Source organism: Lynx canadensis, chromosome D1, assembly GCF_007474595.2.
Source record: "Lynx canadensis isolate LIC74 chromosome D1, mLynCan4.pri.v2, whole genome shotgun sequence".
Lineage (NCBI taxonomy): Eukaryota > Metazoa > Chordata > Mammalia > Carnivora > Felidae > Lynx > Lynx canadensis.
In genome coordinates, this window is record NC_044312.2 from 54,057,151 (window position 1) to 54,084,404 (window position 27,254).

A 27,254-nucleotide genomic window follows, 5' to 3' on the forward strand; every position below is an offset into this window, starting at 1 on the left:
ACCCACTTGGCTCTCCATTGTACAGGCTTTGGCACTTTAGGCTATCTGTAAAATGGGAATAATACCGCTCGCCCAATTTGTAGATTTGTGAAGACAAGTAGTAAACAAGGAATGTAAAAGCGACCAGCACGTATTACTCTGTTTTCATCTTCACTTCTCCCGCCAAGGGGTGCGAGAGTTAATGAAACTCTGCTGGGAAACGGATCACTTATTTCAGCCAGAACCTGACCCACTGAAACCTGAAACTCAGAGTGCATAGGAAACGCGAGCAGCCCTCGGGTCCCTTCCTGACGACCCTCTGTGAAAAATCGATTCTCGATCGAGGGCGCGCAGACCCTTCCCTTCACCCCACCCCCGTTCCCACCAGGGGCGCGGGCCCGCATCCCGGATCGCTGTTGAAGCTTGAGGGCGGAAAGCAAGACCCGGGGGCGCGGCTGGCGGCCGGCCGCCGGCCTCGGCGTCTGCTCAAACCTCGGGCTTCCCGGGTCCCTAGAGGTAAGGCGGTGTTTGCGTTTTGAGGCGGCCCGCCGGGGGGCGCGGCGGGCTGTGGGCGTGGCGAGCGCGCGCCGCCTTTTTCCTGCTGTGGCGCCCCCACCGCGGCCGGAGGGGAGTGCGCGCGGGCGCGAGCGCGGGTGAGAGCGGAGCGGCGAGGCAGCCGGGCCCGCGCACGCGCAGCAACGCCTAGTCCTCGCCACGCGGCCGATGGGACGAAGGCCAATACAATAACCCGTGAGTAATGAGACACAAGAAGGCCGGCAGAACAGCGACGACCGAGTCGCGCGCATTGTCAGCCACGGACAACGAGGCGGGCTCCAGGCGGCCGGCAGCATGAGCGGCGCGGCGACGTGGTGGCACCGGCTGGCTGAGGCAATCGCCTCCCGAAAAGAAGTTGAGGCGCTATGTGAGTGCGGGCGACGAGCGGGTGCGGCCGCCGAGGGCGCGGGTGGAGGGCGCCCCGAGGCCTGCCCAGGGGCTGGGGGCTCCGGGAGGGGCGTCGCCGACGGAGAGGGCGGGCCCTGGGGGCCCCGGGGGGCGAGGAGCGGCCCGCGCGCCCCGCGACTCGGGGCTGTGTGGGGCACCTGCACACCTGTCACAGGTGCGCGGCCGAGGGGCGGAGCGGGCGGGCGGGCGGGCGGGCAGGTTGAGGCTGCGGCTCCTTCTTCGCCGGGCGGGCGCGGCGGCAGCGCCTCCCCAGCCAGCTTCCCTGTAAACTAAATACGGTATCGAAGTTTGTATTGATTGTTTTGGAGACCGAGAGAGTTGATTCCCGGGGCTGGGGGACCATAGTAACCCCGAGCGGCTTCAGCCTGCAGGGCTGCGGGAGTGGGCGGGAAAGGGGGGCGCAGGCTGCGGGGCGGCTCGGTCCGGCCCCCACAAAGGGCGAGGCTCCTCACACCCTTTCCCCCTTCCCTTTCTCTGCCCGCCCCTCCCGGTGACCGCCTGCTTCCTTCCAGTCCACAGCCTCTGCATCACGGGCAGCGTCAGCGGCATGTGCAGCTCTTGTATTAAGTGACTCATTTGTTTGTCCCCCTTCATTCCGTATGTCTCTCACAGACATCCCCCCACCCCACCCCACCCCACGATGGTGACATTGCAGTTTGGTCTGGTATAACTGGCCGGGATTTTGTGTCGTCCTTGTGTGTCTGGGGTCGGGAGAAATCAAGGTTCTCAGTTGCCAGGTGGTGCTGACCGACGGTGTTTACCGAAATCGCTGGGACAGCTTCTCCCTTCCAAGTGAGAAACTGGCAACATCGAGCGAGGGGAAGGTGGGATACAGTCTGGTGCCGCCTGGTGAAGAGATCTGGCTAACCGCCCCTCTCGTCCCCCCCCCCCCGATCCAGTGCCTTGCCTGGTGGGGTCAAAGTACACGATGGTAGTAATTACGATCAACTATGGGCCGTTTGCAGGCGTTTGGAAATGGAAGTAAGGTCGGTATAAGGTGTCAAGGTCTCTCTTCTGTTCCGTTTTCACTTCCTTTGAAATGCCCTTGTTAAACTGACTCCTGGTGCTGGCCTCTCTGGGATCATTCCCACAGCATGAAAGTGAGCTGTTGCCTTCCAGCTGCAGTGCATCAAGGGAACTCCGAACAGACCCTGCCCTCTGTCAGCTGCACCAGTGGCTGTCCATGGGGGGAGAGGCAGAAGCTTAGCAGAGTTTCCTGTCTTGGCTCCCCAGATCAGAACTGAGGGACTTCTGGCCTCTGGATTGAGGAAGTGACATTCTGTTTTTCAAAGGAAATGTTGTTGGGGAGTGCAAGTGTGTGTGTGTATGTAAATGAAAGCAGGCTCTTATTTAAATCACTTGCTGGGAAGACTCTAACAGTGACTTTTCGAAGTGGACCTAGATTTAAAATACAGTAAAGATGAGGCAATGGAGGGTTCATCTCCGTTCTTACGTTCGTTTTTCAGGGATGTCCAAGGAGCCAAAGCATTACAACTGCTAAGAAAGAAACGTTCCCCCTTTTCAGAGTTGTATCAGCTCATTAGGAAAGGTGAATTTTTATATTAGGTTAAGGATGAGTAATTTGCTATGGATGTTTTTATAATTATAAAAAACAAAACAAAAAGTTTTTGGCCCCAAAGAGCTTAAGAAAGCTATCAGTTGAAGTGTAATAACATACCAGCTAGTGGAATAGAGTATCCAGTGACAAATGTGACTCTTAATTTTCGAATTAGAGCACTACCCTAAAGATCCTTGAAACTTTGCTTTTGATACAGTTTGCAAACAGTTTGACGCCATATCTCTATTTGATGACTACTTCAACTCTATCACCCAGACTCTCTTTACGACCCATTTCTTTGGTATTTTGTTCCCAAGCAACTTTAGCTCAAAAAGAAGTTTGGAGGCTTTGGGGTCAAGCAACTTTTTCACCCACTTGAAGTACTTGACATCCTACAGTCCTATGATGACCTCACCCGCTTTCCCACTTCCTTGCAGCTCCAGCCCATGGACATCTGATCAAACTACTAACAACTTCTCTTGGGCTTGGGTGTAATGTGTTCCGTTGATATGACTGAAACTGAGTGCAAGCTCAGTTCTCTTAGTTGAAACTGGGCTGAGTTGTCTAACCCCAAGCTCTTGGGGTTAGAGTCTGCCTTTACATCTTTTCTTTTTGGGCGTTGAGAATTTCTGCACCTTGCTTTAAGTTAAAACTTTGCCAGTTCCCTGTGTTCATTAGAGACCCAAATTCATTAGAATCAAACTAGGAAACAAGTTATTTCCCAGCCTCGTTACTAAACACACACCCTAAAATAGCTGCTTATTCTGGTATATACAATAGCCATGTGGTATCATGGATTGTTAAGTCTCCATTTTAAGAATATATCACATATCTGAGATCAAGGGAAAAGAAGTTCATGAAATAGATTGCAACTATTTACAATGAATTTAAAAAAAACCTCTCTCTAATTTGAAGAGGTGGTAGGTTGAGGGAGGAAAAAACAACTTGAAGCCATAGCAAATGTTAGCAGAGATTAGGTTTAGGATGTTTTTGTCAGCCTTTTCTAATTTATTAATCATAAGAAGATGTAAAGATCTATTCAGTATTGCTGTGCACTTTGGGGGAATTACAAAAAGTGACCTCTGGAAAATGGTGAGTATTGCCTCTGGACCATCATCATATGGTTGCAGTGGGAGGCTAGCGGGAGGAACAGCCCTCCCATCATGCTGTAGTGTGCATGTGTATGAGTGTGTGTGCATATACATGCACACACATATGTAAGGCAGAAGCCAGATTTTCTTGAGGAAAAACATTTTATGACCTACACTGCTCTGTAATTTTCTATTGATTTCACTGGGGTAAAAGAAACTATGGACAGCCGCACTGCCCTCTAGTGGCTAATTTGGAGAAAATTGTGTAGTGATTCTAATGAACAACTGCTTTGAGGAAACTAATTGTTTATTTTATTAAGTCAACTTGCTTATTAAATATCTGTATCTCTGGATTTGATGCTCAGAATAAAAATTAAGCCATCCTGTCAGTCTTAGCAGATTACCTTGCCTTCTTCACCAAGAACATTGAAGCTATCAGAGGGTAGCTGTCTGCACATACTGCAACCAGATTTCCAAATTTACCTGCATCTGCATGATTCCTTTCCTTTTCCCTACTTCTTAGAGTAGATGAGGTGCCCCTTCTAACTGAGCAATCCTGCTACCTGTGCTTTGGATCATATCCCATCCTATCTGTTCAAGTCATTATTACCCTTTCTGTTATGGATATTCTGTGTCTTCCCCTCTCTACCTATTTCTATCCATTAACATGTAAACACACTTCCTTTTAACAAAATCCTCCCTCAGTATCCCATCCTTTCCTTCTCACTGTGCTTTCTGCTTTTCTTTAGAGCTAAGCTTCTTCATGGTTGTTTATACTGTTTCCATTTCTCCTCCCTTCTTGTCAGTTGGTTCCAGTCTGAAACCTACTTTGTCATTTCACAAAAGCTGTTCTCTGAAAGGTGCCAGTGATACCCAGGTCACAGAATTCAGAGGTCTGTTTTTTCACTTCTCATTTTAATTTCTTCACTGCTTAGTCACAGTAGACCACTCACTCTTTCTTGAAGCACCTTATTCTTTTTTTTTTTTTTTTTTTTTTTATTTTTGGGACAGAGAGAGACAGAGCATGAACGGGGGAGGGGCAGAGAGAGAGGGAGACACAGAATCGGAAACAGGCTCCAGGCTCCGAGCCATCAGCCCAGAGCCTGACGCGGGCTCGAACTCACGGACGAGATCGTGACCTGGCTGAAGTCAGACGCTTAACCGACTGCGCCACCCAGGCGCCCCTTGAAGCACCTTATTCTTAAGTGATATGATAAATGCCTGACTTTTCTCCCTTGTGTTTTTTTTTTTGTTTGTTTTTTTTTTTTTTTTTTTTTTTTTGGCTACTATATGTCTCTTTTGCTAAATTGACCCTTTTTACCCAATCCTTAAAATTTGAAGCTCATTTATGGTCACAGTGGCTATGGTCTAGGCTCTTTTCTCCTTCTCAGTATCTTGTCCATTCTCCTGGCTTCAGTTATCATTGCATGCTGGTTGTTATCAAGTTAAATTTCCATCCCAGAGTTGTGTTCTCAACTCCAGACCTGCATATACGGTTGTTAACTGGACATCTCTACTCGAATGTCTCCCAGTCATCACAAACTCACCACACCCAAAACTAAACTCTCATTCTTCATCCCATATCTGCTCAATAAATGGTGCCACTGACCACCCACTTGCTCAAATGTGAAACCGGAATCAGCCTTGACTCCCTGTCACCCACTATTCCACATCTAATCGTTCACCAACCAAATCCACTAGTGCTATCATCTTAATATAGTTTTCTCTACACTTCTCCCTCCCCACTGCCATGACTCTTAATATTGTCATTTTAATAGCTGTCTGTTGATGGCTTACTTTGTGGCAAGCACTGTGCTTAGACCATTGATCTTTTAATTTAATCATTTTAGCCCTATGAGGAAGGAATGTGACTTGTCCAACATCACCTGGCTTTGTCCCAAAGCCTAAGCTTTTGTTGTTGTTGTTGTTGTTAATTAAACTTTTACTCTGAGGTAATCATAGGTACACATCTATTTGTAAAGATAGTAAAAAGAGATATGTGTACTCTTTACTCACTTTCTCCTAATGGTAACATTTAGCAAAACTATAGTGCAATATCACCATCAGGATATTGATAATGATAGACTCAAGATACAGGACATTTCCATCACCACGTGATCCCTCATGTTGCCCTTTTATAGTCCCATCCACTACCAAGGCATTCCCACCACATCCTTAGCCTGTGACAACCACTAATCTGTTCTCCATTTTTATGTTTTATTATTTCAAGAGTCTTATATAAATGAATTTGTAAGTTTGTAACTTTGAGGGATTGGCTTTTTTCAGTCAGCCTAATTCTCTGGAGATTCATCCAAGTGGCTGTATATATCACTAGTTCATTCTTTTTAATGCCCGATAGTATTCCATGGTATACATGTACCATAATTCATTTCTCAAACTGTTCACTTACTGGTTTTAATTTACACTTTCTTATGGTAGATGATATTGAACATCTTTTCAGATGAATATTTATCATCTGTATGTCCTCTTTGGTCAAATGTCTTCCTTTAAGTCTTTTGTCCATTTTCTGTAAGAATTGTTTGGTTTTTGGTTTTTGGTTTGTTTGCTTTTTTAAGTTTTTAAGTAATCTCTATTCCCCCTGTGGGGCTTGAACTCAGGACCCGGAGGTCAAGAGTTGCATGCTCCTTCGATTGAGCCAGCCAGGTGCCCCTGGAGTGTTATTTTTCTTATGGTTGAGTTTTGAGAGTACTTTATATGCTCAAGATACTAGTCCTTGTCAAATAATGTGGCTTGCAAATATTTCCTCCCAGTCTATAACTCGTCTTTTCACCCACTTCACTGGGCTTTAGGAGAGCTAAAGTTTTTAGTTTGAATGAGATCCAGTTTATCAATTTTTCCTTCTATGAGTTGTACTTTTTTTTTGGTCAAGTCTAAGAACTCCTTGCTGAGCTAAAGCTGCAGAGCTTTTCTTCTTTTCCCTAAACATTTTTTAGTTTTAAGTCCATGATCTGTTTTTTAGTTAGTTTTGTAGGAGATTTGAAACTTTGAGATTTTTTTGGTGGTGTTGTGTGTTTTCGGCAATGGACTCCCAGTTGCCCCTGCACCTTTTGTTGACAAGGCCATGCTTCCTTTATTGAATTCCTTTTGCATCTTGGTCGTAAATCACTTGGGCATATTTGTTTGGGTCTATTTTCTATTCTGCTCCATAGTTCTACTGCCAATACCACATAGTCTTGATAACTATAGCTGTATGAGAAGTCTTAAAATCTGGTAGACTGATTTCTCCATTTTATTCCTGATCAGGTTAATCTTAATTTTTTTTTAAGGTAAATTTGAAAAGTCAGCCTATCATTAGAAAATTTGAATAATACTAAAATACAAATAAAAATTACCTGTAATCCCATTAGTCTTGAATTTTTTTTTAAATTTGTCTTTTCAACACGGAATGTGAGTGTGACAAATATATTAGTTTAATAATTTATCAAGCAGCCATTATATGCCAAGCATTCAAGTTCTGGGACTATGCAGAAGAAGAAGAAGAAAAGGCTTCCTGGAGAGGTGGCCATGGCTAGAAGTAAGCCAAAAGAAGAAAGTCTTCCAGACACTGAGACCACAGACAGTGGCGGCCAGTGGCAAAGAACTGCAGAGTGTGTGCAGGGACACTAAAGAGAGTTTGGTGTTGCTGGACCATCTACAGGGTGATGCAGATAATGGCCTATGAGGCTGAAGAGGTAGACAAGAAAGAACCTGTGGGTTGGAGAACAAGGGAGAGGTATAGATAACCGACAGGTACATGAAAAGGTGCTCAGCATTGTTAATCATCGGGGAAATGCAAATCAAAACCACAATGAGATATCACCTCACACCTGTCAGAATGGCTATAATTAAAAAGAAAACAGTATGGAACTTCCTCAAAAAATTAAAAATAGAAGTATCATATGATCCAACAATGCCATTTCTGGGTGTATATCCAAAGGAAATGAAAACAGGATGTTAAAGAGACATCTGCACTCCATGTTCATTATAGCATTATTCACAATAGCAAAGATATGGAAACAACCTAAGCATCCTTCAGTGGATAAATAGATAAAGAAGATGTGTGTGTCGTGTGTGCGTGTATGTACACACACAAGAATATTATGCAGCCATGAGAAGGAAGGAAATCCTGCCATTTGCAACAGCATAGATGGAACTTGAGGGCATGATGCTAAGTGAAATAAGTCAGAGAAATACTGTATGATCTCACTATATGTGGAATCTAAAACAGCTGAGCTCATAGAAATAGTAGAGTTGTGGTTACTGGAGATTAAGAATATGGGGAAGTGAAGAGATATTAGTCAAAGGGTACAAACTTCCAATTAAAAATGAATTAAGTTATGGGCACCTGGGTGGCTCAGTCAGTTAAGCGTCCAACTTCAGCTCAGGTCATGACCTCACAGTCTGTGAGCTCAAGCCCCGTATTGGGCTCCGCGCTGACAGCTCGGAGCCTGGAGCCTGCTTCCGATTCTGTGTCTCCCTCTCTCTCCGCCCCTCCCCTGCTCACACTCTGTCTCTGTCTCTCTCTCTCAAAAATAAATAAACATAAAAATTTAAAAAAAAAGAATTAAGTTCTGAAGATCTAATGCACAGCCTTGTGATTGTACTTAAATACCATGTCGTATACTCAAAAGTTGCTAAGAGAGTGGATGTTAAATGTTCCCATCAGAAAAAGAAATGGTAATTGTGTGATGTGATAGAGGTGTTCGCTCATGCTGTGGTGGTATGTCATACTGCGATATACAAGTGTGTCGAGCCAATGTTATACCCCTTAAACTTACACATGTCAATTAGGCCTCAGTCAAGCAAAGATAAAAAGGAGGGAGAACAACAACAACAAGGGAATAGGAGGTCTTCAGAAATAAGCAAATCTAAGATTTGTTCATCCTAAGAAGCCAGAGCTTTATTACAACAGACTCTTTGAGTGTTTAAATAAAATTTCTGTCTGGTCCACATTCCTGGGACAGATAACCAGGCGGACATTCCTTTAGCGGCTTTCTGTTCTGTGGTCCTAATCACTGGATTGATTCTGTGATAGTGTTTAACATCAAAGAGACTGCTCTAACCCAGGGCCGGTCTCTGAGCTTCTTGTTACTAGCATTGGATCACAGTTCCTCATTTGGAATCAGCCACATGCCTATCAACAGATGAAGGAATAAATAAAATGTATTTTATATATATATACCATGGAATATGATTCAGCTCAAAAGGAAGGAAGTTCTGACACATGAACATTCTACAACATGGATAAATCTTAGTGACGTTATGTTAAGTAAAATAAACCGATCTTGAAAGGACACAAGCTATATGATTCCGCTTATATGAAGCACCAAGGAGTCAGATTCATAGAGAGGGAAGGTAGAATGGTGGTTTCAGGGAGGAGAATGGGGAGCTATTGTTTTGAGTACAGAGTTTCAGTTTTGTAAGATGAAAGCAGTTCTGGGGGATGTGTGCTGATGATGATAGCACAACAGTGTGACTACTTCATGCCAGTGAACCGTGCACACTTAAAATAGTTAAGATAAATGTTAGGATACGTGCATTTTAGCACAATTTCAAAAGAACACAACTCATTAGTGAAGGGTTAGTACGTGGCCCAGCTAATACTTCTCATCCAAGGGAAAAGACAGGATAGAATCCCTATAGCCCTGAATGCGTATGGAATGTCCTTTCAGGGATATCTGAGGACCAGAGCAGTAATATTGTACAAAGCAGGAATGCACGAATGCACACCTGCTGCTTTGCTTAATGAAACAACTTTGATGTTGCTTTCTATTTCTCATTGGCCTTTCTCAAGCAGGAAGGGAATAATGGAATATGGTAACCTCAAGCTTATAGGAAATGCTGAGAAATAAAGGTTCCTGAGCAGGCTATTGCCTTCATCCAGTTAATGTTGACAAGCATTTATAGAGTATGTTTTGTGTCCTTTGTCTTCCCAAAGGAATAAATCAATTCTCAACACTGGCTTCAAGGAACCAGCAGTCTAGGGAGACCAGAAGTGTACATGTGAAACAGAGCAATGCCCTTGTATAGAGATATATGGTCCAGGTAGCAAGGATGTTCATGAAGGCAACAGCTCTGGGCATGGAAAAAGATGGCAGGGCTTCTTGGAGTAGGAGTTGTGGATGTGAGTCAGACTCGAAACATCGGGGCCTAGGGATGAGCACTGGGTGTTGTATGGAAACCAATTTGACAATAAACTTCATACATTGGAAAAAAAAAAAAGAAAGAAAGAAAAAAAACATCGGGGCCTAAGAAGGAACATAGCAGTTAAAATGGGAAAGGGGCAGTGCACATGGGGTGGGGGGAGGCAGTGAAATTCCATCCACAGTGGAGTCTTTAGTGGAAATCAGTGGTTTGAATAGTAAATAGCCGTGGGGATAGTCCGTGAAAGACCTTGGGTGATAGAATGACATTTATTAATAAAGCACATCACTCTAACTCAGTCTCTGCCTCTCAGATAGCCACTCCTTCAATGGGAAATGTCAGTCGTGTGTTGACATTGTTTGTATTCAGAAGATCTCTTTGTATTTCAAGGGCCTTTGGGTCCCTAAGCAAATGACTTGATTCTCTGAGCCTATATCCTTGTCTATGAATCTGGTGTACTGTTTCTTCACAGGGTCTGAGAATTTATTAGGATAACAAGTGAAAACAATCTTAGTACAGTGTCTAGCCCAGAGTAGGTATTGAATAATGGAGGATGTCGCAGGAGGGGCTGGTGTCGATTTGCAATTGTTAACCCTCTCATAGGAACTCCGAACGTGAACATGAGGGTCTTCACGTCCTTTTCAAATTTGGGCCAGACCTGAATTTTATATAATATCAGAATGTAAGTGGAACCCCCAAGCTAGATATTCTGTCAACTCTAGGGAGTTAATCCTTTCCTGAAAGGAACATCTCATGGCTCTCCTGATCTCAGAGAAGGGAAGCAGAGCCACATGGTTTTTTATTTGCCTGAAGCTGTCACTTGGACCAGTCCCCGGGGAACGAGTGTGTGCTAGGGGATGTAAGATCAATGTGTGAGATTCTGGAGCCCGATTTCAAAAATGTTGGAAAAACTTCCCAGTAAGTGGTAAACCCTTTAAGCTCAGGTGTCTCCTTACCCTCCAGGAACCCCTGAAGTGAGCCCTCTTCTTGGCTTGTTTTTATGGTGTTGTTTCATACCCCCGCATTCTCGCATCAGGCTTGTATCAGTCTCCTTTTGCTAGATTACGAGCACGCTACCTGATGATATAAGCTTCCCACTTAGAGCTAGATGAAGCCTTGTCCAGTACTAGCTACAAGGAAGGCAAAGTTGCCGTCATTTATTCTTAACAGCTACCTCCCCTGCCCCCCAGCTTTAAACTTGTTTCTTTTTGTTCATTGGCCAGTTGTGAAAAATAAGAGAGTGAGTTCCATAGTACCCTTCAAAGCAGTTAATTAGGGTATTTTTAGTATCATTATGAGCTCACGTATTTAGATACATTTGATGTGTTTGAATCTTTTCAAGTTGTTTTACATTTTAAAAGATTTTACTTTTAAGTAACCTGTGTACCCAACTTGGGGCTGGAACTCACAACCCTGAATCAAGAGTTTTGTGTTCCACCAACTGAGCCAGGCACCCCTCTTGGTTATTCTTATTGATGTGCATGTTGTACAATCTTTAGCCAGTGACTGAAGATATTTAGGTTGGCTTCTCAGTCCCTTTGACATGATCTTACTAGTATTCGATAGTTTGTTATCTGGTATGACAAGATGTTTCAGGTTTGTTTTGTACATTGCCTGATCCAGACCTGAGATTAGCCAGTTCCTCAAAGAATCCTTTCCTTTCAGTAAAAATGTTATCCAGAAACTCACATGGGTGTTAAGGGGCTCTTATTGCTTGCTGGTTGGTCATACATATAATTTTACATGGTTATAAGCAACATGAACTGTCACTTGCATTCTGCTTCCCCTGCCCCCACAAGCTACCACTGTGAATATTTTCACTTCTACATAGTATTTTTCCCATTTTTAGTGATGAAAAATTTCAGTCATACACAAAAATAAAGAAAATGGTCTCATGACCACCAATTCATAGTTTGAAATACTATCAAGGTTTTATCATATTTGTTTTATCTATCCCTTTTACTCTTTCTTTACTGGAATATTTTAAAGCAAATCCTGGGCACGTACATAATGTTTAAAAAAAATATGCAAGTGAACGTACCGTATCTTATATACACATGTCCTCTGGTTAGACATCTGTGTTACTTCCACTTAACTCACTGTTATATGCTGTCAGACCTGTTATAGAGGTGGAATTTCTGAGAATTTCATCCCAGCTGATGAGCCACCGCATTTGGTATCATACACTATCACTGCAACTCACTTGGAAGATTTTCTTGGACTGGCTATCAGTGTGTCTTTCCTTAGCCTGCTTTGGAAGAATGTTCTGGTTGGAGCTCTGCTGGCTTGCAAAAGCAAGGAAAAGTGTTAAGTTTTATATATAGTAGACAGGCTGATATCCTTGGGAGGATTATAGGAATGAGTCTGTTGCTTTGATCTTTTGATACAGTTTTCTAGAGGAAAAAGAAATGGATAGGTGTGTATACTGTATACTTCTTTGGATACCAGCAGAGGCTACAATGTGTTGAGTTTAATGCCCTTTAGAAATCTTGCAGGCATGCCTGGGTGGCTCAGTCAGTTAAGCATCTGACTTGGGCTCAGGTAATGATCTTGCGGTTTGTGAGTTTGAGCCCTGTGTCGTGCTCTGTGCTTGCTGACGGCTCAGAGCCTGGAGCCTGCTTCAGATTCTGTGTCTTCCTCCTCTCTGACCCTCCTCTGCTCATGCTCGTGCGCGCTCTCTCTCTCTCTCTGTCTCTCTCTCAAAAAATGAATAAACATTAAAAAAAATTTTTTTAAGTCTCGCAGAAATTACTGTCAATAACAAATGGTAAGAGTGTACAAAGTACATAGTATTCTCCTCCTAGTTTATAATCTTGCTGGGGAACATGCCTGAATTAGTATGTCAGGCAGTACAAATGGCAAAGACGAGTGCTGCAGGAGCCGAGGAGAGATGGCTCTCGTGTGGTCAGTGAGTTCAGTTTCACAGGACCTATGTTTGTATTTTACTTGCTGGGTAATCTGCCATTTCACATTTCTATGCTTATTTCCTGATACATTCTTGGGACGCATTTCACGTGTCACCTTGTGGCTGCCTTTGATCCTGCCCTCCCCATCAGAAGCCAGCCTCTTCCTGGCTCTTGTGTTGTTATTTATGCCCTAGTACCAGTGACTGTTGGTTTAGCTTCTGGAGAGCACCCCATTCTTAGTTCACCCTTGTAGCCCTGGTACCTAAAGCACAATAAGTTACTGGTTGTGGTAGATAGATGCGACCCCTGATCTTAGGGTTGTGAGTTCAAGCCCCATGTTCGGTGTGGAGCCTACTTAAAAAATAATGAGTTATTGGTTGACTAGTACTTCCTGTGCTTTTAGGTTTTGAATAAATATTACTTTAGGATTGGTTATGTTTCTTTGGAGACAAAAAGCTTGAGCTGAAGTGGATTGAAGGTGCAATTTTTTTTAGCAACAAGTTTTGAGAACTTTCATAGGATAGGCTATTAAAAATTTATTTTTTTGTAATACTTAAATTTCACTCATAGTCAACTTACTGCAAACACAGGATAACAAAAAACAAATAGCGATATGAATAAGGAGCGCCTGTAATACCCCTACGATGGTGTAAACATTTTTTTAGTGTTTCCCAGTCTGTTTTTTTCTATATTTGTATGTGCTTTATACATTTACAAAGAATAAGACCGTATCACCTCTTGTGTGCTGCAAGTTAATACACTGAAAATATTTCCCTGTGTTACAAAATAGTCTTCTAAGGCATGGCTTTTATTTTTTTTATTTATTTTTTTTAAACGTTTTTTATTTATTTATTTATTTTTGAGACAGAGAGAGACAGAGCATGAACGGGGGAGGGTCACAGAGAGAGGGAGACACAGAATCTGAAACAGGCTCCAGGCTCTGAGCTGTCAGCACAGAGCCCGACGCAGGGCTCGAACTCACGGAGTGTGAGATCATGACCTGAGCTGAAGTCGGACACTCAACCAACCAAGCCACTCAGGTGCCCCTAAGGCATGGCTTTTAATGGCTGCTTCAGCAAAGTAACATAACCCAACACTTCTCAAGTGTGTGGCGTATAAAGACACTTTAAACATCTTTACAGATTTTGGTGTTGAATTAAATGATCTTTATTATTATGTCACGAAAGTGTCCATAAACAAAATGAGATACTAATGTACACTTACTAGCTCTTCTACAATTACAAAACCAAAGTAGATTAACAAAGCTTCAGAACCAATATACTTCGCATTAACAATAGTGGGTATTTTGCTGAAATTAAATTGCTCCTTGAGATGTGAATATGGCCCTTCCTCCTCTGGAGCCTGTGTGTTCTGTGCCCCATTCTTCTCTCTCATCTCATTTCTGTGTTTGAACTACAGTGAAACTTTGGTCTGTTTAGGAAACCGTTTGGCTTTTAATTGGTATGACCACATTTATATACCATCACCTCTGTCTTTTCTCATTAGTCATTAGTGTATGAAAATTAAGAAGCATACTTGATATTAATAGGATTATGAATGCAAATGCTGGTAATCAAATAGCAGCATTCTCTGGTAAGATGATCATTCAAATGATCTAGATTATGTTTTATATTTTAAGATCACCCTTAAGGTGAAATCTTGAAAACTGTTTGAAATGGATTTGCACATCCCTGGTAATATGCCGCTGGGCCCTATATTGAAAAATCCTGGTGTGCTGTAAAAGGCGTGTCCTCTGGGATTAGTCCTGGGTTAGAAGCCAAATTGAGCCTCCCACATGCTTTGCAGTCTTGAGCATATTTCTTTGTTTCAGAGCTCTGATTCCCTAATTTGTGAAGTGGAGATAATGGTAACTTTAACCAGTTAATTGAATAATTTTAACTCAGAGGGGTGTAAACATGAATGCTTATCTTTGTCCAGTCAGAACTCCCAATCGTGCTTTATCAAGATCTTCTCCTCTACGGGACAGATCACTTGATACCTTTGGCAGAGGCCACAGCCTTCTGGTCACTCTGGGTTATTGAAAGTCTACCATTTTAAAATTTCAGTATAGCCAATCGAAAGCTTTTCCTACTCCTATTACTGCCCAGACTTGTGGTTCTGAAGATATGAAGTGGAAGAAGGTAGATACTGTTTATTTTTATACTCCTCTTCTCCGTTCCTCCCTTTGGAGAGTATATGGGATGGGGGAGGATGGTCTGGGATACTTCTGATCTGCCTGTTCTGGCTCTGCCTCTTCTAGGCTCCAGTTCTGGTGTGTAGGGATGGGCAAGAGGGAAAGGGACAGGGATAAGTGTCTCTCTCTCTTTTTTAAGTTTATTTAGAGAGAGAGAGAGAGAGAGAGCAGGGGAGGGGCAGAGACAGAATCCCAAGCAGGTTATGTGTGTCAGCCCCAACTCAGGGCTCAAACCCATGTACCATGAGATCACGACCTGAGCCAGAATCAGGAGTTGGGTGCTTAACCACCTCAGCCACCCAGGCACCCCTTAAATGGCTGTCGTTGGGTCCTCCTTGATGGCATTTACTGTTACCTGACCAGCACTGCCTGTGTGTGTGCTCTCTACACTTATGAGTTCTTGAGAGGGTAGGTTCTCTAGACCTGGAAAAGAAACTGGTGTTAAGTTCTTTCAGCCTCTGTCAGGCCAGTCACTCCCTTTATTGTACCCCACAGCTGGGCCCCACTTGCTCATTTGACAGCCCTCTTGGGTGGGGATTTGATAAGAGAACTCAAGGCCAACAATTTCCATGGGACTGCTTGACCCAGGGGACTCAGATCCATGCCAAACAGTGGGGGAATAGCATTGGTGCCCCTTCTCACTCCATTTCCCTTTTCCCTGTCCAGAATGGCACAGGGCAGATCTGTAAGTTAACTGCCTGAGCAGATAACCACTAGGCATTATAATTTTTAAAAAATCTTGCCCCAAGCCTTTTTTTTTTTTTCGGCATCTCTAATCTGTGTAATGGATTCTCTTAGAAGAACCCTCTGTAGAGAGAGTACCACCCCAAAACACAGCACTACCTGCTAGGGCATGGTTTCCCCTCCTCCTCTCTACTCTTCCTTTGTGTAGTGTGGAGGGGAGAGAGGGCAGTGCAGAGGCACAGGTGATGGTTTTATTAGCAGGTGTCATATTATAGCTTCTTACCAAATTCTTGAAATAGTCCAGCCCCAGTTATAGACTGCTGTCTTTACCTTGTGGGAAATTTACCTCCTGTCTAATCTTAGCTGTGCATTCTCTTTGCTACTTTTGAGAGCAGTGGGAAAAGCCTCAGTCAACATTCACTTATATGACTCCCTTATAGATTGCTGTAGTATTAAATATGATAATGCCAGGCACATGGTGAGCACTCTGTAAATGGTAACTGTTACACTTAATGCAGCACCAAATTTATTTGACGCTAACGTTTGGCATTTAGGTAGTTTATTATTTTTTGCTATTCTAAATAATGCTGTGATGATCTTTGTAGCAAAGATTTGTATTCTTAAGATAATTCCTATAAACGGAATTTCTAATTCAAAGAGTGCAGTTATTTACAAGTTTTTGATACATTGTATCAGACTGCCTCTCAGAAAGGAGAAAGTTTTAGCTTCCCTGATTCTTCTCTGATACACATGGTAAATTTTTGAAAATACTTCACCATTTGACAGGTAAAAAAGTAGTTCCTTCTTCTAACTTTGATTTCTTTGCTACCAATTTGAATGCATTTTCACATATTATGGACTCATATTTATAAAGAGTTGCATCTTCAAATGATAGGTACCTTCTGACATAAATGGTTGCTATAATTGGGAAGGACGACTGTGAGTGGCTTTGGGTGTGGTAAAAAGGGAACTTGGAATGACCTGAACAGGGAATTTCCCACAGTAGGGAGGGAAAAGATTGACCAGACCTGACCAGACTTCTCTTACTTAGCCATTCCCTTCCTAGACCTGTTTAGCTCTGATTCCATAGATTCCGCCCCCAGGCAGCCTTCTGATCTTAATTTGGAAAGGCCTACCTAAGATGTCACCTACCTCGTGCCACTTCCTGATTTACTTCTGATAGAGATTGTCTTCCCACATCATCTCATTATGCCTCCTTACAGCTCTTGTGACATTGCTATGTGACTGTGTTTTTAGATCTCTCCCCTTAATTATGTGCGCTCCTCAAAGGCAGTCATTTTTCTTTTTTAACCTAGAGTTTGGCACTTAGGCACTCAAGCAGGAGATAAGGCGATGAATAGGAATCTTCCTTGCTCTCTGGTAACTCACAGTTTATCAAGGAAAATAGACATCTAAACTTACTAAATATCATGGAGAATATTCTGCTACACTAGAAGTTGAACAGCGTGTTGCAGTGAAAGGGGGGGTACGACGAGTGATTCCACTTGGAGTGGAGCAGTATGAGGGAGGGCTCAGGGAATGTGACAGTTGAGGAAGGCTTTGAAGAACGAGTAGGAGTTCATCAAACAGATGGGCAAAGAACCTTTCAAGTAATGAGAACGACCTAACTAAGGATGCAAGCACGTGAATGTTGAGGGAAAGTGTTTGGATGGGGAAAGGATTAAGAATGAGGTCTAAGTGGCCCACTCTGTTCTCCCTAGGGACCCCAGTGTTGTTACCTTTACTCACCATGATCTCTTTGCTTTGCCTGGAATTTCTTCTCTCTCCCCTGAATCCTTGGACCCTATCAATCATTCTACAAAGCTACTGAGTACCTCTTGTTTACCATATGCCAAGGGAAAGAGGCAAAATTGATTTCATAGACAGCTCTGAATGGCATCATGGGAATGTCAGCCCCGTACTGAGAATATAGACAAGAGAATGATGTCTTACCAAATTCTTTTTGGACGACCCAGATTATAGCTTTTTTTTTTTTTTAATGTTTGTTTATTTTTGAGAGAGAGACAGAGTCCGAGGAGGAGAGGGGCAGAGAGAGGGGAGACATAGAATCTGAAGCAGGCTCTAGGCTCCAAGCTGTCAGCACAGAGCCCCATGCGGGGCTCGAACTCACAAACCATGAGATCATGACCTGAGCCGAAGTCAGACGCTTAGCTGACTGAGACACCCAGGCACCCCCTTCATGGCCTCTTTTAATGGCCCAGGCTTAGAAGTTACACAGTGTTACTTTTGTCATACTCCAGTGATTGAAGGAATCACAAGCCCACTCAGATTCACAGAGAGGTAATAACATAGACTCACAGCCTCTTGGTAGATAGAACATCAAAGAATTTGTGGCCGGACGCCTGGGTGGCTCAGTTGGTTGAGCATCTGACTTGGACTCAGGTCATGATCTTGCAATTTATGAGTTCAAGCCCTGAGTTGGGCTCTGTGCTGACAGCTCACAACCTGGAGCCTGCTTCAGATTCTGTGTCTTCCTCTCTCTCTCTGCCCCTCCCTTACTTGCTGTCTGTCTTTGTGTCTCTCAAAAATAAATAAACATTAAACAAATTTTTATTAAAAATTTGTCCTAATTTTTTTAATTTTTAAATTTTTTAATAAAATTTTTAATAAAAGTTTGTTTAATGCTTATTTATTTTTGAGAGACAGAGAGAGAGAGAGAGAGAGAGAGCATGAGTGGGCGAGGGGCAGAGAGAGAGGAAGACACAGAATGTAAAGCAGGCTCCAGGCTCTGAGCTGTCAGTACAGAGCCCGATGCGGGGCTTGAAATCACGGACGGTGAGATCATGACCTGAGCCAAAGTTGGACACTCAACTGACTGAGCCACCCAGGCACCCCAACATTAAACAAATTTTTTAAAAAAGAATTTTTGGCCATTTTTAAATCTGTCATAATTACCTTAATTTTTCACAATAAACAGTCTCCCGTGAATCTTTCCAAAATTCAACTTCCTAAGAAGAGCTCTTTGAGTAAATACCTCATCTTTCAGAGTTTTGCCCACTTCCCTTTCACCACCCTAAAATCTTGTTTGGTCAGGGCAGGGGCTTTGTCTGCATCATTTATCTCCAAGACCTTCTCAGCCTGGAACAAAGTCTGAGAAACAGTTGATGCAGAATACCTATTAGTGACTGCTTAATAAGAATGCCTCCCATGTCTTTGTGTGAGTATCTACGTGGTGTCCTCTGCTTCATTGTCCAGTTTGGGATGTATCCCGGAGTTGTTTTTGTTGAGTTGAGACTAATTCTGTTTGATCTTTGGGCATGATGTGCACAGACCCCCTATGGAGGTTGTGATGTGTTAGCACAAAGTTCCTGTCCACTGAGAACTCTGCTTTCACAGCACACCTCTGCTGGTCTGGCCACCTCATAATAACTTCTGAATGCCCTGCCTGCCAGACTCGAGCTTTCGGGGGTGAGCAGTGCTGCCCCATGCCCATCTTTTGGCCTCTTCCTGCTGCTGCCTCCAAGCCTTATAACAGCACAGGGCTGCACAGTGAACTTTAGTAGCCTGAAACCCACCCCATGTTATGTCTGGGATAATGAGTCTTGAAAATTTCTGAAGCTCCACTGCTCCCTGAGTTGAACCTGCTTTGATGAGAAGGAGGAGCGTGTATGCGGGGAGAGGGTATGTGAATGAGAATCGTGCCTTTGTTTACCTCTTGTGCCCCTTTCCTTCCCCATGGGGCCAGAGGGGCAGGCTTCTCTGCTGCTTCCCCTTCCTAGGCTAGGGCTTCCCCTGTCACATCCCCCTTTCCAGCTCCAGCTGGGCTGGTAATAACCAGGAGGCACTTGATGGAAGGAGTACATGAAGAGAAACTGCTCCAACAGCAGGATACAAATTAGGAAACATTTCAAAAATACTGAAGCTCAGGTAAAATTATATTCTTTTGAAGCCCAAGTACAATTACCTAAAAACTAGTGACAGACTTGCTTCCTTCCCCCAAACCGCATTTTCACAACGCCAGTACCATAAGGGTTTGGACACTTTGTATCAGGAAGATGTTGTGGGGCACCCTCAGGACTCTAAAAGAGTGCTGCCCAGTCCTTGTTGCCGACTTCAAGGAGTGAATTCTTGAGCCTCGGTTTTCTCTTCAGCAAAATTGGCCTATGCTGCCAGTCCTCTGACAAGTTTAACATGACTGTTAAATGAATATTTGGATGATTTGCATGAAAACCAGTTTCCCATCCTCGTGTGCCTAAAAGTTCCTAACACTGAGTGTTTCCAAATGATGTGAATTCAAATGCCAGCCTTCTGTGGCCTAGGTAAATCAGAACCTCTGAGGGATGGGGTCCATGGATGTGTGTTAAAAAGTTAATTCGTGTGACTTTGTGTGCCCACAATGAAAAACCTCTGCAAAAAAATAAAAAGACTAGAAATACAATACTGTAATAATCTGAGAGTCTTTTATGAGATTGTCTGAGTCTTCTGTTGAAGTTGGGTTTGACCAAGTTAGATATCATTTATTTATAGCTTGCTCTTGTGGCCCCCAAAGTAGTAATAGCCTTGCCAAGCCTGGTTTCATAGATTCTAAACCCTTTGTAAACTGAGAGGGCAGGTACAAAGTGCCTCCTTATTTACGTGGGCATTCGCAGCAGAGTTTTCTGTTAACTGGATTTGTGATTGCTAAGCTCTTAGCCCATAAGCGTTGTGCTCTTTTCGTTACTGAGGTTGTGTGTGGTGTGTAGTATAAACCAGCCACTAAAGTTGCCTGATCCTGAACTAATGCATTCGTGTGGTGGATACAAAAGGATCTATATTATCCTGAATAGAACTAAACAGTATTATCTTGTCCTTGTACAAAGTTATTGTGTAACAAATGCCTGAAATGCTTCTGCCAGGCATTGTGAGGAACTAGAGTGTTCCAACAAGGAGTCCTACTAAGCTGATAGTCCGTGACCTGTGGGGATTTGGGTAGGAGGGATAATCAGAGGGGCTGCAACTTTAGAGAGTTTCAGCTTTTTTCTTCAATAACAGCTTTGTTGAGATATAATTCAGATACCATAAAATTCACCATTTTAAAGTGTATAATTCAGTGTTTTCAGTATATCCGAAAAGTTGTAAGACCATCACCACTGTTTAACTCCAGAACATTCTTATCCCCAAAGAAAACTTCATACCTAATAAGCAGTCACTCTCCATACCTTCCCTCCCAAATCCCATGGCGACCACTCTTCTATTTTCAGTCTCTACAGATTTGCCTACTCTGAATATTTCATACAAGTGGAATCATATAATATGGTCTTTTGTGACTTTTTTTTTTTTTACTTAGCATAATGGTTTCCAGGTTCATCCATGATGTAGTGTTTATATACGTCATTCCTTTTTACGTCCGAATGATATTCCACTGTGTGAGTATATCACATTTTATTTAACAAGTTTAATATGATTGTTAAATGAATGCTTGGATGATTTGCATGGAAACCAGTTTCCCATCCCATTCTTCCTAAAGGACCCAGTGGAATTGCTAGGTCATGTGGTAAGTCTGTGTTTAACTTTCTGAGGAGCTGCCAAGCTACTTGTCTCAGTTTTTTTTTTTTTTTTTAATAATAAGATATATTCGCACGCTATTTTTGTACTTACAAATCAATTTTAAATTACTTTAAAAATAGAACAGTAAGTATTACAGGGGATGCTAAGAGTATATGCCCAGTCCTGATTGTGTTCTCTGGAACTTGCCAAGTTCTGCTGCCTTTATAAAAAATTAAAGTCCAAGAATCAAAACAGCAAAAGAGCAACTTCCTTCTTGTAGAGTCTCTAAAAGAAAAGATGGAGAAGAACATGGGCTCGTTCTTGATGTCAGTCTCAGATGTTTCCCCCACAGTAAAATGTTAATCTTCCCTCTTCTGATTTCAGAGCATGTTGATTGATACTCTGTTCTGGCACGTTGCACATTCTGCCCAGGAGCTAGGAGCTCTAATCCTGCTAGATTCTGAGAACGCTGAGAGCAGAGACTGAGCCATGTGCTCATATTTGTGGTGCCTGTATAAAGCATGTGCTTCATATGTACCCCTTAAAATTAATCGGAACTATATTAATATCCTTAGACTTTTCAAGGTGATATTAAAAGGAAAATTCTTTTCTGATGAAGATATCCATCGTTCACTTCTCTGTTAAGTGGAATTTCTCATTCCTCTGTTTCCACCCAAAGAGCTATGGTTTTAAGACACAGTTAACTATTTTTTCTTTTTTTTTTTTTTTTTTAAGAAAACAAATGTAGGCAAGACTTGTGGTAGGTGTAAGATGGTTACATTGCTTACTGTAAAGCTACACTCTCTAAAGATATCCATAGCTCTGAGGGCAAAAGGTTGGTAAAGAGCACTTAGATGAAGAGAAGAGAAATTTTAAGACTATATTGTGAGCCAGGGCTGCTGGGCGGCTCAGTCGGCTGAGCATCCAATTCTTGATTTCGGCTCAGGTCATGTTCTCATGGTTCATGAGAAGGAGCCCCACATCATCGGACTTGGTGCTGTCAGCATGGAGCCTGCTTGGAATTCTCCCTTACCCTCTCTTTACCCACCCACCCCCCAATAAATACATGAACATTGAAAAATATATATAGTTCGAGCATGTGGACTTGCTTACTCATGTACAGATTTGTATGTTCATGCACACAGCACACAGATGTACACAAACTCTGTATTATCGCATTTAACCTCCACAGCAGCTCTAAGAGGTAGGCACTTTTGTTTTTTCTGTTTCATGGATGAGGAACTGAAGAACAGGGAATTGAGGAAATTTAGTAAGATTTCCCCATGAGAAAAGAAAGAAGTCAGATTTTCCCAAGCTGTCTGCCCTCAGTGCCTGGCTGGTCTCTCTGTGCTGAATAAGCGCATGTTCTTGATCAGGTAGATCTGAGTCTGAATCTGAGCTCTACTGTTGAGTAAGAATACAACCTCGGACAAATGATCTGATACCTCCCCACCTCCTTTCGACATGGGGTCCTCGATGAGCTGTGAGTCAAGTTCCTCATTCCATTTTAATTCCTTCTGCCACTTTGTGGCATGCCTTTGCTAACATTACCCAACCTGACAGTGACAGGATGGCAGATTTCAATGGACATGTTTGGAGTTTGGTTGTGTGACAAGTAAGCCGTTCAACACGTCCTTTTCTGGCTACGTTGACACCTTTGCTTTCTCACCCCACTGAGAGACCACTGTTATTATGGACTTAATTCTGACCCAGTGGGAAATACCCTGGTAATATGAACTTGATGAGAGCTTGGGAACATGATGGTCAATTTGGTTTACTATCAGTGAAGGTAGAAAATTGTACCCCATGGGAATGCAGGCTGGTGCAGCCACTCTGGAAAACAGTACAGAGGTTCCTCAAAAAACTAAAATAGAACTACCCTATGACCCAGAAATTGCACTACTAGGCATTTATCCAGAGGGTACAGGTGTTCTGTTTCGAAGGGACACATGCACCCCCATGTTTATAGCAGCACTATCAACAATAGCCAAAGTATGGAAAGAGCCCAAATGTCCATCGATGGATGAATGGATAAAGAAGATGTGTGTGTGTGTATACATACGCACATATGTATACACACACATGTATACACACATGTATACACACATATGTATACATATGTATACACACACATATACATACATACATACAATGGAGTATTACTCGGCAATCAAAAAGAATGAAATCTTGCCATTTGCAATTACATGGATGGAACTGGAGGGATAATAGCATAATAGCTAAGTGAAATTAGTCAAAGACAAAAATCATATGACTTCACTCATATGAGGACTTTAAGATGATCATAAGGGAAGGGAAACAAAAATAATATAAAAACAGGGAAGGGGACAAAACAGAAGAGACTCATAAATACAGAGAACAAACAGGGTTACTAGAGGGGTTGTGGGAGGGGCGATGGGCTACGTGGGTAAGGGGCACTAAGGAATCTACTCCTGAAATCGCTGTTGCACTCTATGCTGACTAATTTGGATGTAAATTTTAAAAAATAAAAAAAAATTAAAAAAAAAAAGATTGTACCCCAGACTTTGGGAATGTGTATTTCAGAAAGTGTGTATTTAAGATCTAGTGTATCTGGAGAAGATGGCCAAAGGCTTGTGGGAACCAGGTCCTAAAAGGAGTAGTTGTAGCCTCAGAGCCCTTTTGGTGTGAGGGAAAGGGAAAAAAATATATTTATTTTCCTCTAGCTATGATGTTTCTTGTGCTTCAGTGTTTGAATTATGAATTCTGTATCTTAATCTTACCTCCCATAGAAATAGTAGTATGACTTTCTGCTTTTGCTTGAAGTCTGTTTATAAAGTCAGACCAAAGTTATATTAAATGTGTTTTTTAAGAAATATTAGAGAATCTGAGAGAAAACTTCACCATGAGTAGAAGAACCATAGGCCATAACCACTAGTTTTGATCTCATACCATTGATCCTATTGAAATCCCTTGTTATTAGTAGACACACAAATAAAATTAATGTTTTCTGCTCCCAAATCTACAGGGACTTTATTAAAATTGGATGAACAGTATTTTCCAGTGCTTTGAGCTGTTAGAAGAATAGGCTTTATACATCCAGATGGCCAACCGACACATGAAAAAATGCTCAACATCACTCATCATCAGGGAAATACAAATCAAAACTACAATGAGATACCACCTTACACCTGTCAGAATGGCTAACATTAACAACTCAGGCAACAACAGATGTTGGTGAGGATGCAAAGAAAGAGGATGTCTTTTGCATTGTTGGTGGGAATGCAAGCTGGTGCAGCCACTCTGGAAAACAGTACGGAGCTTCCTCAAAAAACTAAAAATAGAACTACCCTGCGACCCAGTAATTGCACTACTAGGCATTTATCCATGGGATACAGGTGTGCTGTTTCGAAGGGACACTTGCACCCCCATGTTTATGGCAGCGCTATCAACAATAGCCAAAGTATGGAAAGAGCCCAAATGTCCATCGATGGATGAATGGATAAAGAAGATGTGGTATATATACAATGGAGTGTTAACTCTTTTCAAAAAGAATGAAATCTTGCCATTTGCAACTATGTGGATGGAACTGGAGGGTATTATGCTAAGCAAAATTAGTCAGAGAAAGACAAATATATGACTTCATTCATATGAGGACTTTAAGAGACAAAAGGGAAGGGAAGCAAAAATAATAAAAACAGGGAAAGGGACAAACATGAGAGACTCTTAAGTATGGAGAACAAACAGAGGATTATTGGAGGGGTTTGGGAGGGGGGATGGGCTATGTGGGTAAGGAGCATTAAGGAATCTACTCCTGAAATCATTGTTGCACTGTATTTGGATGTAAATTTTAAAAAATTAAAAATAAATATTAAAAAAAAGAAAGAGTAGGCTTTACTATGGCTAAATCTAAAGGGGGCTCTTGATTATAATTGGCTGTGAAAAGATAGAAATGAGTTGATCTCCATGCTTGTCGACTCGACTTTGTGTAGGGAACTATGCAGTACACAGTTATTTAAATGCTGTTCTTAGAAGGTCCATTAGGCATAAAAACATAACTATCCCTCTTGTTAATTGTACTAGGGGAAAAAAAAGGCATAATTCAAGTCTTCCCTTTTGTGGATCCAGGAAAGCTTTGTTTTGGAATCTGGAGGCCTCAAAAGGAGAGGGCTAAGGAAATGTAGGCTTTTACTGAGTACCTACAGGATGCTCCTCACTGGGGATGTAAATGGTACAGTATTCGGCTTTCAGGAGCCTGCATTAGAAGGAAATCCATCAGTCGATCAATGGCTAACCGAGACCCACTGAGAAGAGTACTGCAGTGCAGGTGTAAACAGAGCCCTGCGAGAGCACATGGAGGGGCACAGCTAAGTGAGGGGGCAAGACCAGAGAAGGCTTCAGTGAGGTCTTGTGTGAAGGATGTCTGGAAGCCCCAGGGGGAGACTTCATTGGAAGGGGAGAAGAAAGGTATTCTAGCCAGAGAGAAGACCTTGTGAGCCTGTTCCCCTGCCACGATGAGAAGGCAGCTGATGGTGGGTGGGAGGGAGTATTACAAGGGAATGGCACCAAGTTAGAAAGACCTCTTGTATGTTATGTTAAGGACCGTCAGAGTTTTTTATCTTAAGAATAGGGAACTGTGAAGATAGGGCATAGATTTTAATGGCCCTACCTCAGGCCCTCAGACATGTGGTACAGCAGCCTTGGTTTTATGGTCAAATAAGCTGGGAAACATTCCGTACTATATTTTCTCTTTTTGGAGATAATAGTACGTAATCATATTGAAGACTCCAAAATGATAAACCCATGAACTTGTTTAAAACTCAGTCAGATGTGTTCAAACATGTTTCTTTTCTTTCTTTCTTTCTTCTTCTTTTTCATCTTCTTCTTTACTTATATATTTCTTTTCTTCTTTCTTTCTTCTTTCTTCTTTCTATTTCTTCTTTCTTTCTTCTTTCTTTCTTTCTTTCTTTCTACCTTTTAGTATCATGTTTTAGGACTTCTGAAATAGGGAAAGGAGAAGGAGAAAACATCAGGTTTCTAGAAAAAGAAGAAGCTTGCTCACGAATCTAACAATAATTTGGGGACAAGATGGCAGTTAGGAAGGGAGCCATTTTCTAAACCAGAGCCCTGGTGTGAGGTAGTCTGGGTTCTTATTCTGGCTTTGCTGTGAAATATGCTGTATGTCCTTGGCCAGTTCCCGGTCTAGAGACTCTTTCTCAAGACACAAATAATGCCTGCCTGACCACAAATTAATTGGAAAGCGTGTTAAGCACTTTACGCACATTAGGTCATTAAATCCTCAAAGCAAACCTAAACTTAGATTCCCATTTCTGAGATGAGAAAACTGAGGGATTGAGGGATTGAAAAAAACCATTCAAAGTCACTGTCTAGTAAATGAAGTTTCTCAGGTAGGTGGGGGATGGGGCATTTTCAGTGGAAGAAACCGTGAAAAGGCACAGAAGTGAAAAGGGGCAGGCAGTCTTCAAGGAACCACATGTATTTTAATCTAGTGTGTAGCCCACTTGAAAGAATGGTAGGAAGCAAGAAGGAAAAAGGTTTGTTTAGGTCAGGTCATAGGGGGCCTTTGATTTTATTTACATTTTATTGTGTGGCCATTATGGCATCTTTCTCATTTCATTTTCCAAGTGAGGGCTCATAAAGGTCTTATTCAGTGTTCATTGATTCTCAGCTGGTATATATTTAAACATATAGGGTTATTTTATGTAGTGCTAAGAAGGGAAAAAATGTCTTAATGAAAGAGTGCTCTTAGACTTACTTGGACATGGAATTATAGTGGTCTCTGTCTTACATAAACAAAAGAGAAGTAAAATGAAGTATGTTGGTAAAGGATTCCTAAAACTTCTTGATATTTGATTCCAGCCTTGAATCACTTTCTGACTCATTATCCACATTTTTCCACGTTTGTCCTCTATGCCATCAAGAACATTGAAGGTACAACACTTCTTTAAAAAGTTCCATTATTATTCATACTTTACTTCCAAGTCACTGACACATATTCTGTCGGTTTCAGCGCTGGCATTTTCTTGATCTTACCAGAAGATCTTAACAAAACGTCTTCTCCTAGCTACTGAGATTTCTATTTCTCCCTGAAACGGACCTTGAATTGTTTATTCTGGCTTGTACTTGAGCAGTCACAGCACCAGAAATGACAACCAAGTACACCTTTGTTGACAGCTATGTCCCAACTGGAACGTAAGAAACATTCTGGTTCTGATATTAAAATATTCAAGAAAAAAGGAGATTTTACAATT

The 27,254-nt window shown here is 42.2% G+C and overlaps 1 protein-coding gene across 1 annotated transcript in view; it reads left to right on the forward strand.

Moving 5' to 3' along the window:
• Positions 1 to 779: 779 nt before the first annotated feature.
• GAB2 (GRB2 associated binding protein 2) overlaps positions 780 to 27,254 on the forward strand; it is a 189,905-nt gene continuing 163,430 nt past the window's right edge. Inside the window, exon 1 of the mRNA XM_030332821.1 lies at positions 780 to 901. The gene's annotated coding sequence lies outside the window, so the exon portion shown is untranslated. The remainder of the gene's footprint in view (positions 902 to 27,254) is intronic.